General features: G+C 39.7%; 1 protein-coding gene across 1 annotated transcript in view; it reads right to left on the bottom strand.

The window, feature by feature from the left end:
* RB1 (RB transcriptional corepressor 1) overlaps positions 1–18,839 on the bottom strand; it is an 82,722-nt gene that overhangs the window by 14,811 nt on the left and 49,072 nt on the right. The window lies entirely within an intron of this gene.

The following is an 18,839-nucleotide window of genomic DNA, read 5'->3' as shown; positions in this document are numbered from 1 at the left end:
CCCAGCATTCCACCAAAAGACCCAGTTCCAAACTTCTCCATCAACCTGCTCTATCCTCCCCATCATCCCCAACCCCTCTTGTGTCAGTAGCGTTGGAGAACTGGTCCAGAGAACTGTGGTTTTGTTGTTGGTTTTTTTTATTTAATTGGGGTTTTTTGGTTGGTTTATTTAAACACATTTGGCAGGGGAGGCCTTAGTTTTACATTCAGAGCAGCTGCCCTATCTCATTCACCTTATGGTAATGGTAGTGTTTGTGGTTCATTAAATGAAGAGACAGAAACAAGCAGCTGGAGGATGACATGAGACACCACCTTTCAGCAGCAGTACCAGGGCAGTGAAAGGGAAGTCATGCCTCAAATTCCCAGGTCAACATATCTTTGACGGGGGTGATCCTGCAGAAGATCTCCAGATCTTCAGATCAGAGGCTCTGACAGGCTCCTTCAGGTAAGGCTCTTTAAAGAAAGTGCTGCCATAGGGCAGATGGGAATGCAGTTAGTGGCTAAACAACAGATACTGAAAGTATGAATAAATGGTCAATTTTCCACCGTGGAGAGAGGTTATCAGTAAAGTCTCATGCTCTCTGCTGGGGCTGCTGCAGTTTAACATTCACAAATGACAGGGAGATGTGGCAAGGGCAGGGAAGAGAAGGCTGCTAGAGGCATAAAATTATTCAGTGGTAGGAAAAACAAACTCACTGCAAAAAGATCTCATGACTTTCAATGACTGGATGATAAGATAGCTCTAACAGTCAATAATGATAAAAGCAAAAATAATGAACAGGGGAAAACGACCTTAACTTTACATTTTAAAAAAGTGCTCTAACGTTACCGTTATTTAAAAAAATAAATAAATATGTATTTAGAGTTAGTGTGAGTAATTCTGAAAACACCAATTCAGAGCTTAGTCAAAGCTTAAAGAATCGTTAGCAAAATAATAAAACAGAGTTATCATTATGCCAGTAAAGTAGCCCATGGATTATCAGAGTCACCAAAGGAAATTATCAGACAATAGGACTGAAAGCCAAAACCAACTATTTTTTGTACAGTCGTGGAAGTAGCTGCTACAAAATGTGAATGCTTCAAAACACAACTGCACAAGTAGGTCCACAAAGTGCTAAAGAACACAATAACCCTTACTATGTATTTTTTACTGAATATTACCCAAGAAAACAGCATTGTAGGCTTGGGTACATATGTTTTTTTCCCCGAGGCAATTGCTACGAGCGTCTTCCAGATGGATCTGTGGTCTGCACTGGCAGTGGTGCTACAAAAACAATCTGTATCTGCACGTGTATTGCCCAGCTCTCCAGTGTAACCAGGCTTCAATGTGACTAATTCTTGGACAAATGTTACTTCTCAAGATTTTTAGGTGAATGCCAAAGGTCTCAAAGACAAACTGAACTTCCCCCCACCCTGCACAAGAAATCACGTACAATACATAAACTAAAACCCACCCGATGTGAACTATTTGACTGTCAGAAATGATAATATATCAATCAACAACAAAACGTCCTGCCAAAAATCTTGCGGTTGAGAATGTCATCATCAACCTTAAACTGTGAACACTACAGAGTGCGAAGACTTTTTCAGCAAAGGAAGGAGAGAAAAGATGCTTTGAAGGACCATTACATTAACAGACGTCACACAGTATGAACAACATCACTTCTATAGTTATTTCCATACATGAAAAAATATTACACTCAGGAGCAAAATACCACTCAAGCACTCTCTTCTGAAGAATTTTTGGGTCACAAAATGCCTATCTCAGTAGAGAGAATTTATTTATGTAATTACTATGGTAACAATCAAACAGATTGTCACAATACCACATCACACTTTCTAGCAGTTTCATTTCTAATTGACTTAGACAGTCCCTGTTCCCAGAACAACAATTCAGAGCAGTTCCAGGAATTATGTTTCCAAGTACAAGCAGAGACACGACAATGAAGCGCCTCTTAGATTTTCGGTTAAAGCCAATAATTCAGTTTCAAGTCTCATTTTTTTCCAGTTTCTCATTAGCTGGAGAAATTTAGGTACAACATACAACCACCAATTCTCTTAATCCAGCCAAAAGTGGTAAATGTGCCAGGAAGCTTTGTAGACAGCAGTTTTTACCAAAGCAAGACAGTATCTTTCACCAACATAACCAAGGAGCCAACAAATTATGAATTGAACAAAAAAAGGATACAACAGAATCTGCAGAGGATGTGGATGAGCTGCATGTACAGAAAGACCAATTCTCTAGAAAAAATAGTATTAGCTAGAGGATGGTACATGTCCTGAAACAATTAAGAGCAGACTGCTGTATATTTAAAAGCAAAAAGGCCTATAAAATCTTGCAATATGCTTTGTATAATCTAAAAGAGAAAAATAGGACAAAGAAATTGGAGTTCCAAAACTAATATGCCATGTTTCATAATAAAAATAGGGCAACACAAACATGAAAACTGTTTTATGCAAGGGATTTATCAACAACCTGTAAAAAATATTACAATCTGAAGAAAATTACACATGATAGAAGAAAGAAAAACTAAAGTTGTAACAAAACTATCAGTGTAACATTTTGGGCATAAACTCATCCCTTAAGAAGAGTTTTGATCTTAGTTTGAGCCAATACTTCTGTGACTACCATTACGGAATATCTCAAGCTCAGTTACCTCAGTTTACACCTGGTATTTGCTCAAGGCAGACAACACCTGGCCGTCCTCGTGTTGTGTTTAGCTTTCAAAGCAGAAGCATATGCAGAGCTTCTGAGCGCTCAGCTGACAGAATTTAACAAGATGGCTCCAATTAAACATTTCTGCCTTACAAGCAGTTATTTAACAATCAGACAAAATACAGTATAACAGAGCTAGGGAGCAGTGCACTGGAAATCAGATTAACAAGATTTAAAAAGTCTTGGGCTATTGGTTAGCCCTCATTAGTAATTGAATTTTGACATTATGACACAGAACAGTATAAAAATCACTCAAAATACCCCAAACTTTTCAATAAATTGTCTTAACAGATCTGAAACAAAAAACTGGAAGACACTGGTACCTATATTTTTTATATAACACCCATTTCATACTTACTATTTAGCAATTTTACAAATCTAGTATTTTAACATTTACCAAGTATTTTTCCTACTGTTTTCTCTCAACATTTTGCAGCTAGTTCTGAGGCAGATCTTACAGTGCTCTCTACCAAAAAAAGTGCTCATCTCATTACCACCCCTCCTTTTTTTCTGGTTATCACTTTACTCCCGCCCTCTTCTCTTGAGGGCAGTTTCACTGATCTACAGCATTAGTTGGCTTCCTTAACTACAAACTGTGTATTTGTATAACCATACCAGAAACAATTCTAAAATTGGTATGTCAGCATTAGCTTTTCATAGATCTGAGACAGAAAAAATGTAACTAATACTGTCAAACACAAGAGTATCCCTCAGTAAACAATGGAGTCAGAAGCATTTTACAGTAAAACATGTGACTTATCCACGGAGTTATTCTAGGATCCTCAAAAAGACTAAACAAACTGTAATACAATGCAATAGATCTGCTTTAATTTTTTTCTAACACCAAAGGATGTAGCTGAGCTAGCAAAGAAGGGCAAAAACACTAAAAAGGGGCACAAAATCAAAACAATTTATCTAAGATCTAAGCGAGTGTGGTAAACTATAGCTGCAGCTATGGTCACTTGGACCTCACGAACATCTGCAAGAAGCTTGAGCTAACATTTCCCCAAATTAGGCAAGTATTAGTTTTCAGAAAATAACGTAAGGCATGATATTCAGTGCCTTTCCTTATGGCCACACACAAAAATCTTTTTTGAAGACTGATCAGTGAAGGCTAGCTCAGGCTCATGGAAAAACATGCTGGAAGGAATAACATTCCCCCCTTCAATATTTAGAGCAAAACAATGCAGGAAATTACTGATTTAGAGTGCTTTAAAGCACTTTGTTTCCAGTTTACACCATAAAGTCAAGCCTAAATGCTTTTCTATGTAAATACAATGGCCTAACACACACTGTCTGATTACTGGATATCATAGAGGATAATTGCTGGTCACTACTTCATGTAAAATGAGCTACTTTAATTCACCTCACCCGTTTGGGGGATAGTAGAAACGGACGGAAAAGGATGGAAATAATGGCACAGTGTCATTCTGAACTATTTGACTAACAAATAAAAGGTATGTAGAGAGTTGCAGTATAGCCAAGTGACGGTACCATAAAGTTTTTGTGGCCAACTCAACCTTCTCATTTTTAGCTTCCTTCAATCTTGTTAAAAAATGGACAGACCTGTTTTTTTCCTAGCTGTCTGAATTACATAAACTACCAAAGTAGAGCGTAAAGGTAAATGAATTTAGAGAAAACATGTTTGTGGACAAAAATGCCTGAGTGCTGAAGTACAAAAGCAAGTTAGATCTTGCTCATGCCCATTGAAATGACACAAATTGGTATTTAAAACTCAGCGCACTTATATTTGGATGACTTCACAGTGATCTAGGAAAGCAATGCTAATCTTCTTCCAGTTTTAAAATCAACAGTTACAAAAAGACAAAGATCATGGTGGGTTTTTTTAACCGAAATACCAGATCTCCCACTTCACATTTGAATAGCACCGCTGCAAAAACTTCCCTCCTTATGGGAAGGTCTTGTGCTACACATCTATGTGGTAAAGAATCCATACTCAGCATCTAATCTTCCCGTCTGCAGCACCTTTGCCCACCCATCCTGGAACCTGAAGCCAGAAGTGAGTTTGGAGGCTCCTTGCCAGACCCCATGAGGGCAACCAGCTGTCTCAGAAGGGCTTCACAAAAGCTGTGCTGGCAGAGCAGCACACACCCAGCTACGGACTTAAAAGCAGGGCTGCCCAGCTGAGACACGGGCATGCGGGTCTTGGCGTCTTCATAAAGACAACGAGGAAGCCAATCCTCCTTTCAAAGCGACAAAATTAAAAAAGTAACTATCCAAAAAGAATGTCAAAATTCAAAGAACACTTTTGATACTTTTTTTTTTTGGTGCTCAGATACTCCTGAGTGTAGGGAGTAGATGTGTTTATGAAAATCAAGAGATTTGTGTGGCCTCTGCTGTCTCCTTCCTCTGTGCAACACTTGCTCCTTGACCACTTACCTTTCAGTTGTATTTCTATTGGCATATAATTAAAAACTGCAACATGTACAGAAAAGAATGTACGTGACTTTCCCCGAAGTAATAAATCAGTTACATTATGCAATACATGAAGAACACCTATCAACAAAGCAGTAAAACTACTTAACTGACAAGGTACACTAAATTACCAAATTATCAAAACCAATGTCTCTCTTGATCTCATTAAATTACAAATATCCTGCTGTTTCCAGAAGAAAAATACAAAATCCTGAAGTAACAAAGTGCTTTTCTATTCAAGCTCTCTAAACGTTTATTGTGAGAAAATCTCGGTCATTTGTAAACAGAGCAAAACCAAAGTTTCACTGTTTCTGATGAAACTACTGTTTTACGTCTTATTTTGAGAAAATTGAAGTCTTTTGCTCCTAGTTTTACTTCCTGAAATCTATGGAAAATGAAACTAGCTTCTAAAGTTTGCTTTTTTTTTTTTCAAATTCAGTTGGCCTTTTGGAAGAAATTTCACTGAAACATATTCCCACAGAATCCTTACATTTTGCCAATATGCTTTCCAACAAAAAGCATTTCAAAATCTTTCTGCAAGTCCTACAATCAAGTTGTGCTATCTCTTTTAGCAATTTCAAAATAGAAGCTCACTGATCAGTGTTTTAAAAGGCATCATACTAATTTTAAAACTCGATCGTGTCATGAACTAACATTGTGCATGATTTAACTGAAATATTGGAACAGTTTTACTGAAGTTGCATGCAACCATGTCGAACTTAGTACTGTTTACCTTCTACGGCTTGAGGAAATGTGAGAAGGTTGGGATGACTCTGGAAGCTTTCCTCTCCCTCCAAGGAATTTTAAACTGCTAGCCTTATGGAAGCCCCCCAAAATGTTTCCCTTTAGCTCTCCAGAGAATGTAAAGGTCACACATTACGGAGAGAACAATGCAATTTGAAGTCTGTTGAATTTTACAGCTTCTCCTATTAGTTGCGCTAGAAAAACAAACCTGAACTCCAGCTCAGCCGTTTCTCCTAAAACTACCTTTCACATACTTTCTACTTTGATCATTTCCTGCCATCGGCACGGGGTGTAATAACGAAGCTTAGCACGCTCGGACTGTATAGAGGTGGAGTACAAGCTACTTCTCGCAGGCATGAAGACTCCAGCTACACCTATGGCCTTGAGCACAGCTACAGCAAAAGCTACTAAAAGTGCATTTTGATTGCCAGGGCTGCGCAGGAAGAACAGTGCAGATGCACAGCACGGTCAGAGGGATTAAACAAACTGTTTCCAATCCCAGTTCTACAGAACCCCCAACACCTTTTTCCATCCCACCAGAAACTGAAAATCATTTTTAAGAAAGGCTGAGGGATAGAAACAAAGGGTTCACTTAAAAAAAATTAAAAAAAAAAAAAATTTAAAAAAAAGTTAAAAATTATCAACTCTACTATAAAAGTGAGCTCTAAAAGGATTTTTTTAAAACAGTAAAATTTCCATTAAATTAAAGTCATAGCTACTACAGGTTTCTGTTGTACTTTAATAAGGAAAAAATGCCTGCTTCAGAAAATTTAGAGAATCGAAAGAAGACTTAAAAAACCAACTTGACCTTGACATTTCAACACATTGCTTCTGGGAAGGAAACATACTATTTTCACACCAATTCACTTCAGTACATACATTTAAGTTGTTCTGTGCATCTACACCTTTTTTTTTTTTTTGCTATCTCAGAGGAAGCTAGACAAAGAATGCATGGAAATAGCTGTCAAATTTAAAGGAGTTACTTTGTTTCGGATGTAATACTACTCTGCCACTTCTGCTTTTGGTCAGTGCAGTATCTGTTAGGAGCAACTCCACTGACTTCACTACAAATATACCGATATAAAACCTGCACAGAAACCAAAGCAAATACGGTAAGTATTACTGTCCAACGTGCCCACAAGCACAGCAAAACAGCAGACAGAAGCCTTACATAGAAACGTCTCTGTTTAAGAAAAGCTCGTACAAGGCACCTCAACCAAGATGCATCAATCCATCCGTAGGAGTTCTGCTAAGTAGACTTCTCTATTTTTTTGAACTTAAGTCGTCATTTGTCATTCACGGGGTATTTTCTATAGGTATTCTGAAGCACATGCGTCAATGATTAAGCCACAGCAAAAACAAGACAAGTTTTACCAGGCACTTCCACTGAAATAAAAGGCTGCAAAATAAGGCATTTCTGAAGTTAGACCCATGAACGACAATTTCAAAGAAGCTGAATTTACTTCTCTACTACCCGACTCTCTATTCTTTCTGTTTTAACTGCAGGCGATGTGAGGTACCTGTGGCATATTTGTCTGTGATTTTCTAACTCTCTAGACTGGTTTACCTGAATCTTTAGACTGTAACATGAGAAGGAAAATGGAAACCAATACCAACACTGAAGACAGTTGGCCCAAAGCATCCGTCACCTTGAAGTCAGTAAGAAAACTTACAGCATCTTCAATGGAGTCCAGATCAGATATTTGCCTTACAAAGCTGTCATCCTGCATCACCTCTATTCACCTCAAAGGGAAGCATGACTATGCACAGTATGTCTGTACTACTGCTCATTTTTATCCTGCTTTGTGGAAAAATTGATCAGGGTTACATAGCACTTTTTTATTGTGTTATAAATATCACTATTTCAAACCATTTACACGAAAATAAATTATAGGGTGGTAGACCAGAAGCACAGGTCTCACTCTTTGGTTTTGCAGAGGCTTTTGAACTTCACATGGTTTTACCAACACTAAGTTAACATCTGGCCAAGAGTCAAAACAATAAAGATTTGAAAGCCTCTAAGTTGAACGCTGCCACAACACTTACAGCATAGTTTCACAACTGGCTTAAATCAGTTTAAGTGCCTAAGTTACACATCTGCATTTTCTGCTCTGTCCCTTGCTTTAGCGTTAGCACAGCGGTGACCGTGGAAATTATATATTTGTTAAGATTATTTTTAAACCAAATAGTTCCCTTCATTCAGCTGAGTGCAGACATACACACATGGCACAAGGGAATAAGCAAAGGGAGAGGCCTGAAGGGACGGCAGTAGAATTACTTTGACCACCAGTCCACATTTAAACTGTTTAGGTCAACCATAAAAACCATATCAGAACCCAATGAATTCAAGAAGTACAGAGGGAGTTAAGGTAATATTTGTAAGCAGAAGTAGGACCTGTGTAGTCTTTTCTAACAATGGGTACCTTATCTGCTCACTCCTATCCCCTGCCCCCATTTCAACCAACATTTTCTTTTTTTCTTTCAAAGAAAGAAAACTGATAACTACTGAAATTTAGAGGTAATGACTTTCAGTACTACTGCTTCTACCTGATTTGAAGGACTGGCAGAGCCAAAAGTTAACTTTTTCCATCTATAGTACTGAACCACTAAACCACCATAGATGGGAGCTGAGTAAGTTTGACAAAACCCAGAAACTTGAGTAAGGGACATGCAGGACAGTGTATGCTGCATGCTACTACCTGGATCTCACGCTAACACCACCACTGGAAATACCTGGAGAGGCCAAAACCCTATTGCACAGACAGGTCACTGGGAACTGCAGGGGAAAGCTTCTCTTCTCAATTTACTGCCTTTTGCTGAGGCTAAACACCTTGTTTCAGAGGACTCGCTCTCTTACAGCAAAGGATGAGAAATCCCTCATAATGACAGCACTTGCTGAGAACGTGAGATGTGGGTTCCAGCCTCCCCTCTCCTGCCAGGGTCAAACCAACGTCTCCCAGACAAACATCTTGCCTCTTCCAGGAAGATTATTAATACAGATTCAAGTGAAAATGGTACATTTGTGACAAATGTTCTTTCCACCAACCTTCGGACCCCTGTAGGAGCTTAGCAGACAGAAAAATGGCTTGTCCTTTTCTAACATACGCTACATCTTTTGCATTTGACAGCCTCATTCCATTCCTTCTGAAATTTCAGCAGAAAAATTTAAAATATCATGTGAGAAACATATCCTTTGTCCCTCCTCCAAAGTTCTGACATTTCCTTTCTTACCTTCTAGGTATTAGCTGATTGTCATACTGAAAATACAACCACTAAATGTGGTGAACAATGCCATTAAAAAGTTCAGAAAACTCCAGGATGTGGGCTGGAAGGAAAGAGCAGTTGTACGTGGGGAGGAAGTCAGCTGAAGTACTTGTAATAGCTGCTTACCAGTACTAATGATATGCTAAATAGTCATTTAAGTGATCTTACCAAGCAGAATTTAAAGACGTTATTTGTTGACTTACACATTTAGAAAGTAATAGTTGTTCACATTAATCAAGTCCAAGTTTTGCTTTTTGGCGGCAGTTCTCCCTGACAAGCATTTTCATGTGTGTTGGTTTTGCGTGGCAAGGTTTTGGTAGCGGGGGGGCTACAGGGGTGGCTTCTGTGAGAAGCTGCTAGAAGCTTCCCCTGTGTCTGATAGAGCCAATGCCAGCCGGCTCCAAGACGGACCCACCGCTGGCCAAGGCCAAGCCAATCAGCGCCTCTGTGATAACATATTTAAGAAAGAGAAAAACAGTTAGAGAGTGCTTTTGCAGCCAGAGAGAGGAGTGAGAAGATGTAAGAACATCTGCAGACACCAAGGTCAGTGCAGAAGGAGGGGGAGGAGGTGCTCCAGGCACTGGAGCAAGATCCCCCTGCAGCCCGTGGTGAAGACCATGGTGAAGCAGGCTGTCCCCCTGCAGCCCATGGAGGGAGGATGAGGGGGTGTGGAGATTCCACCTGCAGCCCATGGAGGACCCCACGCCGGAGCAGGTGGAGACACCTGAAGGAGGCTGTGGCCCCGTGGGAAGCCCGCGCTGGAGCAAGCTCCTGGCAGGACCTGTGGATCCGTGGAGAGAGGAGCCCACGCCAGAGCAGGTTTGCTGGCAGGACTTGTGACCCCGTGGGGGACCCACGCTGGAGCAGTTTGCTCCTGAAGGTCTGCACCCCGTGGGAGAGACTCACGTTGGAGAAGGTCGTGAAGGACTGTCTCCCGTGAGAGGGACCCCACGCTGGAGCGGGGGAACGATGAGTCCTCCCCCTGAGGATGAAGAAGCAGCAGAAACACCGTGTGATGAACTGACCGTAACCCCCACTCCCCGTCCCCCTGTGCCGCTGGGGGGGGCGGAGGTTGAAGCCGGGAGTGAAGTTGAGCCCGGGAAGATGGGAGGGGTGGGGGGAGGTGTTTTTAAGATTTGGTTTTATTTCTCATTCCTCTACTCTGTTTTGTTTAGTAATAAATAAGATGAATTCCCTCTCTAAGTTCGGTCTGTTTTGCTTGTGATGATAATTAGAGAATGATCTCTCCCTGTCCTTATCTCGACCCATAAGTTTTCTTTCATTATACCTTTTCTCCCCTGTCTAATAATGAAAGAGGGGAGCGATAGAGCGGCTCTGGTGGGCACTTGGCCCTCAGCCAGGGTCAACCCACCACATCATGTCAGTGTTTACCTATAATAATTAGCTCACCAGCTTGAACAACTCCTATGAAACGTTTTTCCCCTAACTTCTTACATTTGAAGGAAATCAATACCGTCGATATTTTATAAACTGTATGAATTCACATAAATCTTATTGAATGACTATGGTAAATTCTTTCAATAGCTTCACAATGTTATCCTTTATAAAAAAGGGAATAGGAATGTGACTGCAGGCTTTGCGCTGTCTCTGACAAGGTTAAAATCCTCTTTTTTACAAAGTCAGACACCTCCATTTGGCCAAAACTGCAAGAGGCTGCAAGCACTTGATGCAGTGGTGGCAAGTAATTTGGCACGAAAATGAAATACATCCTCAAGAACTACGTGGATAAACACCAGTAATCCTGACGTGGAATCAGCCTACCTCAATCCTGACCAGAGGATACACGTTGGGCAAAAACTTAAACTAAAGATCTGAAAAATAGAAAGTAATTGTCTTAGAACTAAACGAAAATGTCTTTCAACAAGTTCTGTTCCCCGACCCATTTCATCCTGTATGTTTGGAATAGTTTTCAAAATAATTCATGAAGTTTCTTTCATTTCCTTCCTATCATTCCTAGTGTTTGCTTACTATAACAGTTGATTATTTTTTTTCATAAAACAGTCATGTTTTTACACTTGCAAAGCGTTTTGAATAAGAATTTTTAGTCATGGAACATTTGGCAAATTTCTGCCAAATCCAATTAAACTTTGAATTTCTAATCCTATGATCTAGAAAGCATGAACTTGAGTACAGCCAGGATTTGCCACAGCGTTAGGGAAAGCCATTTAACTTATTTCCTGGATAAAAAGTGGAGAGAAATTTCAAACACTGACATTATGTCAATCATGTCTGCAAAGTGATTGAATAAATGCATGTTTTTAAAAGGTCAAAAAAAATGCAAATGAGAGTTCAGAAACTCAGGTATTTTGTTTTAAGTAAAGCATCCCTCTTCTTGCCTGACATTTTAGAAATTCATCCTATTCCTATCCATTCAAAATGATGTGGCTAAGACTGTTTACTAATCTTTTTTTCCATTTTCTTTCCCTCTGAACAATGTTAATGTTCATTTTTCAAGCTTTTCATCTTTATGATCCTTTAACTTTGCTTTTAACCCATCCCTTTTAAGCCACTCAATCTATAGATTAAAGCTGGAAAAGATTTTGTGCTATCTAACCTCCCACCAGCCTACTGTAAGATCAGCTACAGTTTTGTATGTCGTAATCACACTTCTAATGCATAATGGCATGCTGCCTCTTCTCCAGGGAATACGCTGCAATATACATGAAGAAGTTTTCCTGAATTAATCTATAAGGTACAACTCCAACCATTACCTTAGGATGTATCTGGATACATGTTATAAACTGCCAAGTCTCTATGTCACTGTCCCTAACAGACATCTGTACAATGTCTACTACGTATACTGTAGGGCCTTTGAGAAATACTGTACTACACAGCAGCAGAAACATTTTTGATCATCTTTCAAGAATTTCATAGAATCACAGAATGGTTTGGGTTGAAAGGGACCTCAAAGATCATCTAGTTCCAACTCTGCTGCCATGGGCAGGAACACCCTCCACTAGACCACGCTGCCCAAAGCCCCATCCAACCTGGCCTTGAACACTTCCAGGGAGGGGGCAGCCACAACTTATCTGGGCAACCTGTGCCAGTGCCTCACCACCCTCATGGTGAAGAATTTCTTCCTTATATCTCATCTAAATCTACCCCCTCTCAGTTTAAAGCCATTACCCCTTGTCCTATCACTCCATGCCTTTATAAACAGTCCCTCTCCAGCTTTCCTGTAGGTCCCTTCAGGTACTAGAGCCTTCTCTTCTCCGGGCTGAACAACCCCAACTCTCTCAGTCTGTCTTCATAGGAGAGATGCTCCAGCCCTCCCATCATCTTTGTGGCCTTCCTCTGGACTCGCTCCAACAGCTCCATGTCCTTCTTGTACTGGGGATCCCAGAGCTAGATGCGGTACTGCAGGTGGGGTCTCACAAGAGTGGACTAGAGGGGGAGAATCATCTCCCTTGACCTGCTGGTCATGCTGCTTTTGATGCAGCACAGGATACAGTTGGCTTTTTGGGCTGCAAGTGCGCATTGCTACCTGGCCAAATGGGGTCATTAAACTACTCCAAATATGCAATGGAAATGGTGATTTTGTTCTTTGTGAAAAGTAATTTCCCCCTTAAAGCGAGGCTATATAAAGGGGCAGAGGCTTAAAGCAGCAGTGCCTAACATGCACACAGGCACACTGTTTGTAACTACAGAAAATGAAGAATTTAAAATTGAGGCTGCAGGGAGGGATTATTAAGTGTGGCATTTCTTACCTGCTTACTGCTTCATATGTCAGAGGGAGGTTGGGGGCCACCATTTTAAATGTATCAGATAACAAATGGACATGTTGATAATCTCTTACCGAATTACTGCTTGCTCCTCTGGATATCTTTATAATCGCATTCTCAGAAAAATTTACTGTGCGCATAAAAACATTTGAGAACGTAAGCAAAAACTACTGCTGGGACTTTCCACAACTTACACCAAAAATGCAACTCAAGGACCTTCATGCAACTATTTATCAGTCATCTGTTAATGGCCTAAAACACTGCTGTAAGTGCCCATATGTATCTACAATGCAAACAACCAATCTGCATATTCCATGACATCATTTACATAATGCCAGGAATGCCTAATGTGTTCATTAGCATTAGCCAGACCTTTGAGATAAAGCTTCTTTTACTGTTAGACACTGCACATTTCCATTAGTGCTATCGCAAAAGTTACTTTCAAACTTGCAGTATTGTGCTTTAAAATAATCCCATATTTTTAATCTCTGTCTCAGCTACTGTGGTGAACAAACCAAATAATGCCAAGAACAAGCTCTAAAATGTAAGCAGAGGATACATACAGTATTTTGTGAAATGAAATACTCCAAAAATATCTTCAGAACTTGTATGAGAAACTCCTGGATGCAGTTCTGCACTTTTCTCCATCACTGTGCATGGGAAGCTTTTCCCAAAACCCTGCTCCAAAAAAACTTTTACCCAAAATCAAAACAAAACAAGAAAAAGAATGTCAAATTAGTAGTATTTTTAAAGATTCTCCCATTTTCTCATTCTCTTAAGAAGTTTCTGCATAAATTAGAGTATTTAGAAAGCCTCAAGTAGACTTGGAAGTATTCTGAAGGATTATATTATGCAAAGGGATACTGTGACTGCACACAATCCCAACAGCAGCACTTTAGATCCAAAATTACGCTTCAAAAGAGAGGGTTCCAGCTGGGAAAGCAAGAGAATATACTACTTTGCCTCTTAGTTGCTTAAAAATTATTAATCAACACGTTGGTTTTTCCTTTCTGCCTGTATCAGCTTCTACATACTATTGCTCAAGTAAAAACACGTTCTCTGTAGTTCACTTCTCTTTGTAATACTAGATACGTAAAGGACAAGGTAGGAAACAGCAAGGAAGAGACTTCCTATAACTAACTGAAGTGGTTCAAAGAAACTGCTTACACACGGATGTACAGCAAATACTGTGAAGAAGTGTTTCAGAACTAGAATTGTACTACAAGTGGCATTTCTTAAATTATGATTGTCATATTCATTGCACAACTTTTTAAGAACAACGAACCAAACCAATCCGTTGTGTAAAAATTCTTTGGATAGACTGCAACAACAAAACACCTTTGCAACAACAAAATACATTTGCTATACATGTATTTGGGTTTAAAAAGCCCTCCTCTCCATGAATCCAAGAGTAGGGGAAAAAGGACTCTAGCAGCCTGAATTTATACAAAAGGAGAGAAATTGGTTTTTTTTTTCTGCAAGCAGGAGAGGAGCAGTTGCGTTTCCTATAAAGGAAATGGAAACAATTCTAAAGAGAAAAGAGAAGCATTTCAAATGCACAGGAATGAAGAACTCTTGCTGTATTCTGAGCTTCCTTTTCCTTTTTTAAGCCATTACAAACACAGAGAAATTATTTAAACTTAGAGGACTTAACAGACTCACAGCCCAAATACTTTAGCTTCTCTTGCCTTTTTTTTTTTTTAAATATTTGAAACATTTTTAGCAGCTATGTAGAACAGAACTAGTAAAACAAAAACTAATCAGGAAAACTGGTTCTAGAAGGTCAAACTTTCAGCAGAAAATATTTACAGTTTTCTTTTCACTTTTACTTGTAATTTGTATGTGTAGCTTCATTTGCATTAAGCTAACAAGTTTCCTGATATGAAGGAGTCTTTAACTGGCTAGGCAGGATTAGTCTGGCTAGATAAAAATAGTCCGTTCACCATAAGTCTTATAATGCTCATTTAAAGACTTGCCTAGTAGGCTGGAAAATTTTTAAGGGGAAAAAAGGGCATTTTCAGTGCGCTAACTACTTCACACTATCTCTGTAGGTGGACACCATCATTGCACTTTAAGGTGGCAGTAAGCACTTCACAGAAGCAGGCTTACAGTGACTGAGGAGTGTCTGAGCAGGCAGCTCCTGAGAGGTAGCTAAGGTCGAAGTTCCCAGCCCTGCTTGCTCTGTACCTAATTCCCCATAGACTTATGGAGTTCAATCGAGTGAAGTCTTTTAATGGATGCTTTTGCTTGGCAGGAATCTAATCTAAAAATACAAAATTTTAATCTTCCTACATTTTTATCACATTCAGTAGTAAATTCACTGTAATTACCCCAATATCATATTTAATAAAGGGTTCTCCATCCAAGGACTTAAAACCATCTTTAACAATTAAGATGGCCTTGCAGCCCAGTGAGGAAGCGATTTAGCTCTTTCATGGAGGGAAACTAAAGCACAAAGCCATAGAAAACTTTGCCAGTGCTGGAACAGAAAATCTGTGGCACAGCCAGAACCAGACTTCCTGGCTCCCAGCCCTTTGCCTCAACTGTAATAAATTCCTTCCTGTACATACACACATTCAAAGAGAAAGTCTAGTAAATACATTAAAATGCTTCAGAGGTCATCGCTAACCCATGAAAATGGGTTAAATAACAAATAAATAACAAATAACACTGGATAAATAACAAATAACACTTAGGGCAAAGAAAATACTATCCTGCCAAGGTCTGTCTTCATTGCAACAGACAGAACAAGTCCTTTGGCATAAGTATGCTTAACTAAAGTGAGAACAAATGCCTTTACCATGATACAGTCCTGCCTCTACAAGTAGTAACGTTGGTTTAGTCATAGAACAATAGAGTTGCATACGGTGCCATGTGCATCTCTGACAACCTTCATTTAACAGCGCATGCTCTGGCTTTGGAAGTATCATAAGAATTTATTACAACATTATTAATGCTGAGGTTGTTTTTTTCCTCTAAAGTAAGACCTTCTAGTAGCATCAGTGCCAGTCTAAATGTGGTACACAAGACAAGTTCAAAATTCATTTCACCTTTGACTACAACTCCTGTTTGATTCCAGCACCAAAGACGACTCACGTAACACCAGAGGAACACATAACACTGGGCAAAAGAACTCTGAAGGCTTGGAAAGCCTTCCAATATATGTTTTATTTCAGTGAAATATTTCTTTAACTCTCAACTTGAATTTAACTGAATTTAAGTGATCCTGCCCCATGTCCTAAATGAGAGCAAGTCTCCAATTCTATGATATACAGGGGTAAGAGGAAGCAGCAGTTGTTGGTGGCAGTGTCCTACAGCTGCTCTACTAGCACGCTGCTAGGGTTTTAAGGACTTCTCCTCCTGATCCCCTGTTCAATGCTGGAATAGGTTTGCCACACAAGTCCAAGATCACTCAAAGGTGTAAAGAGTCCTAGATATCTAAACTCAGCTATCTAAACTCACAGAAGCTAAGTGGTAACCAACTGAAGGAGTGTATGAGATCTGTTCACTGCCGAAGTGAGAGTTTTCAATCATCTCATCAGCTCTTAGCTTTGAGGAGCCCACGCTCACTCTGCTTTCAATGCCTCTTCAAGAGCCACAGGAAGCCTACTGATGGAAATGCAAGTCTTTGCTCATCTAGTGCTAGCAACAAATGACAGGTCCTAACTCGTTCCCGTCTCTGATGCAGACAGACAGACTTACATATGCATCTCCCAGCAGTGGCAGCATCATTTCCTTTGGAGAAAAAAAAAAGCCCTCAGCATATAGGGCCCTCCCTGCAGCTGCTTCCTCCTGCCTACCCCTCCTCCCCATCCCAAAGGAAAATTTGCCTGCGGTGAAGGAACATAAGCAAGGTCATTACCACGCCAACTCTTCCTCCATAATAACTGATAATCCTTTTTTTAATTTTTGAAGTGTTGGGGCTTACCAAGGCTCTTCCAAATCTGACAGCACACAGCCTAACATCTTGAAACGTGATCCAACGAAAGAAAAGAGCACAATGAAGTTTCCTCCCAACTTGTGCTGGAGCCTGGCCAGGAGGGAGGCTGCTCTCGATTCTCATGACTTGCGGTGCACTAACGCAGGTTCTTCTGCCCGGAGAAGCTCACACAAATTGTCAATGCTACTTGATAACAATCAATTTAAGAAAAGGGGTATGCAATTCACTTTTGCCATTCACACTTTTACACTGAGTCAGACTTCCTGCTCACTGAAACACGGTATGAAGTAAAAAACTATCAACTTGGGGTTATCAAATTTTTGCATGCAGGTGGAGAAATCCTGCACCTGAATGCTATTTCTGGAAGTATATAAATATCACTTTGTTCTTCAATTGGTGTAAGGTGCATGTACTGTTCTGCACAAAAAAGGTGCAAGGGCAAGAGAAAGTCCCAAAACCAGCAGAAGGCTGTACCCAAGCCCCTAAAATTCAGTTCTGAGTAATGCCCATGGATGAACTGAAGGCTGAGGATGCACCTTCACAATTGCTCTGAAACACATTTACTGTGATAAAACGGACAGTGCCTCTGATCAGACGTGCCCACTCTTTGTCTGTGCACTCACACCTTTGCAGTGGTGTGGAAAATTAAGTACTGATGAATACGAGAGACCTACTCATTTCCATTCATTTTGCTCTCTAAACATGAAATATTGCTTGAGGTTTTGACATGTGACATCTAATTTCTGTACTTGAGGGATTTTCATTCCAGTAACTGAACTTGCCCCACAGAGTTTTCCTGTGCAAACAAAGCCAGAGCAGGAAAACAGCTCAGAGCTCCCAAGGTCTGATGCAGAAACTCAGGGACTCTTGCAGGAAAACTCCCCTTTCACCATGCAAGGCTGCCGGGAACAGAAACAAAATTTAAGCACTGTGATGACTGCTTTTATAAGGAAAGCCAGTTAAGGCAACTTTATGCTAAGGTACAAGTTAAGTTAGACACGCAAGAGACTCTGCCAAGCTCACATGTTCATTTCTTGCTGACTTAGAAGTGGAAAAAGTGTTAGGCTTTACGGTTAAGTATGAATCTCAAAAATAGTCAAAAAGGTTTCTTGTGGTTATAGCCTATTGAAGTTAAACTGCTTGATATCACCTCAAAATCAAGGTGAAAGAGTTTCACAGAAGAAACTTATCAAGAAAACCTGAAATAAAAGAAGCAAGACCCATTTTTGCATGTTTCTGAATTTTGTCTGATATACCTTACATTAAGAACCTATGCCAAAAGTCTGTGAAGTGCTATTATTTATTCTCCTTTACAGCAGACTAGAAAGTTTATGCCCAGAGCCTTGCTTAGGTACAACTGATTAAAATCTAGTTCAAAAGAACCATGCCACCCAGCCAGATATGAAGAGATAGTTATTCTCAGAAATAGACTGGTGGTGATGCCAGAAGTGAGTTTATCCAAGCTGTTGTTAAATGAGTCTGTCTAAACTGAGATTTATCTCATATGTGCCCTTAAAGGCAATAAGAGCTGTCTTTTTTATATTTACTTAACAATTTAATTAGTTACAACATGTTTTCATTTCATTAATCAGTGACTAATGGGAATATTTTGTGCATGTGTGATAACTGGCCCCCATTAAATTATCAGAAACAAATGCATAGCACAGTATTTATTTTGGTATACTAATTCTGTGCTTACATATTGAAGAAAATGCTTTTTGTACCACTAAATTTAAAAAGAAAAAGCGTATTTTTTGGTAAAAAGAAACATCTTCCTGATTAGAAACTGAGGTTGGGATATGCTTTCTAATATGAAACAAGTTAAAAATTTCTCCTCCCACTGCAACACATCTCATTCCTGGGAATACCCAAGAGCAACTGACATGTTCAGAATCTTTATGTCTCTCTCTTTTAGTCATTATTTAGTGAAATTATTTAATTACCTACTAGTGTTACTTTGGCCCTCCTGAGGTTTGTACTGGTGTATGAGGGAATCA

Source organism: Balearica regulorum, chromosome 1, assembly GCF_011004875.1.
Source record: "Balearica regulorum gibbericeps isolate bBalReg1 chromosome 1, bBalReg1.pri, whole genome shotgun sequence".
Taxonomy (NCBI): Eukaryota; Metazoa; Chordata; class Aves; order Gruiformes; family Gruidae; genus Balearica; species Balearica regulorum.
The sequence above is the reverse complement of the archived record's forward strand: the minus strand, read 5'-3'. Positions and strand labels throughout refer to the sequence as shown.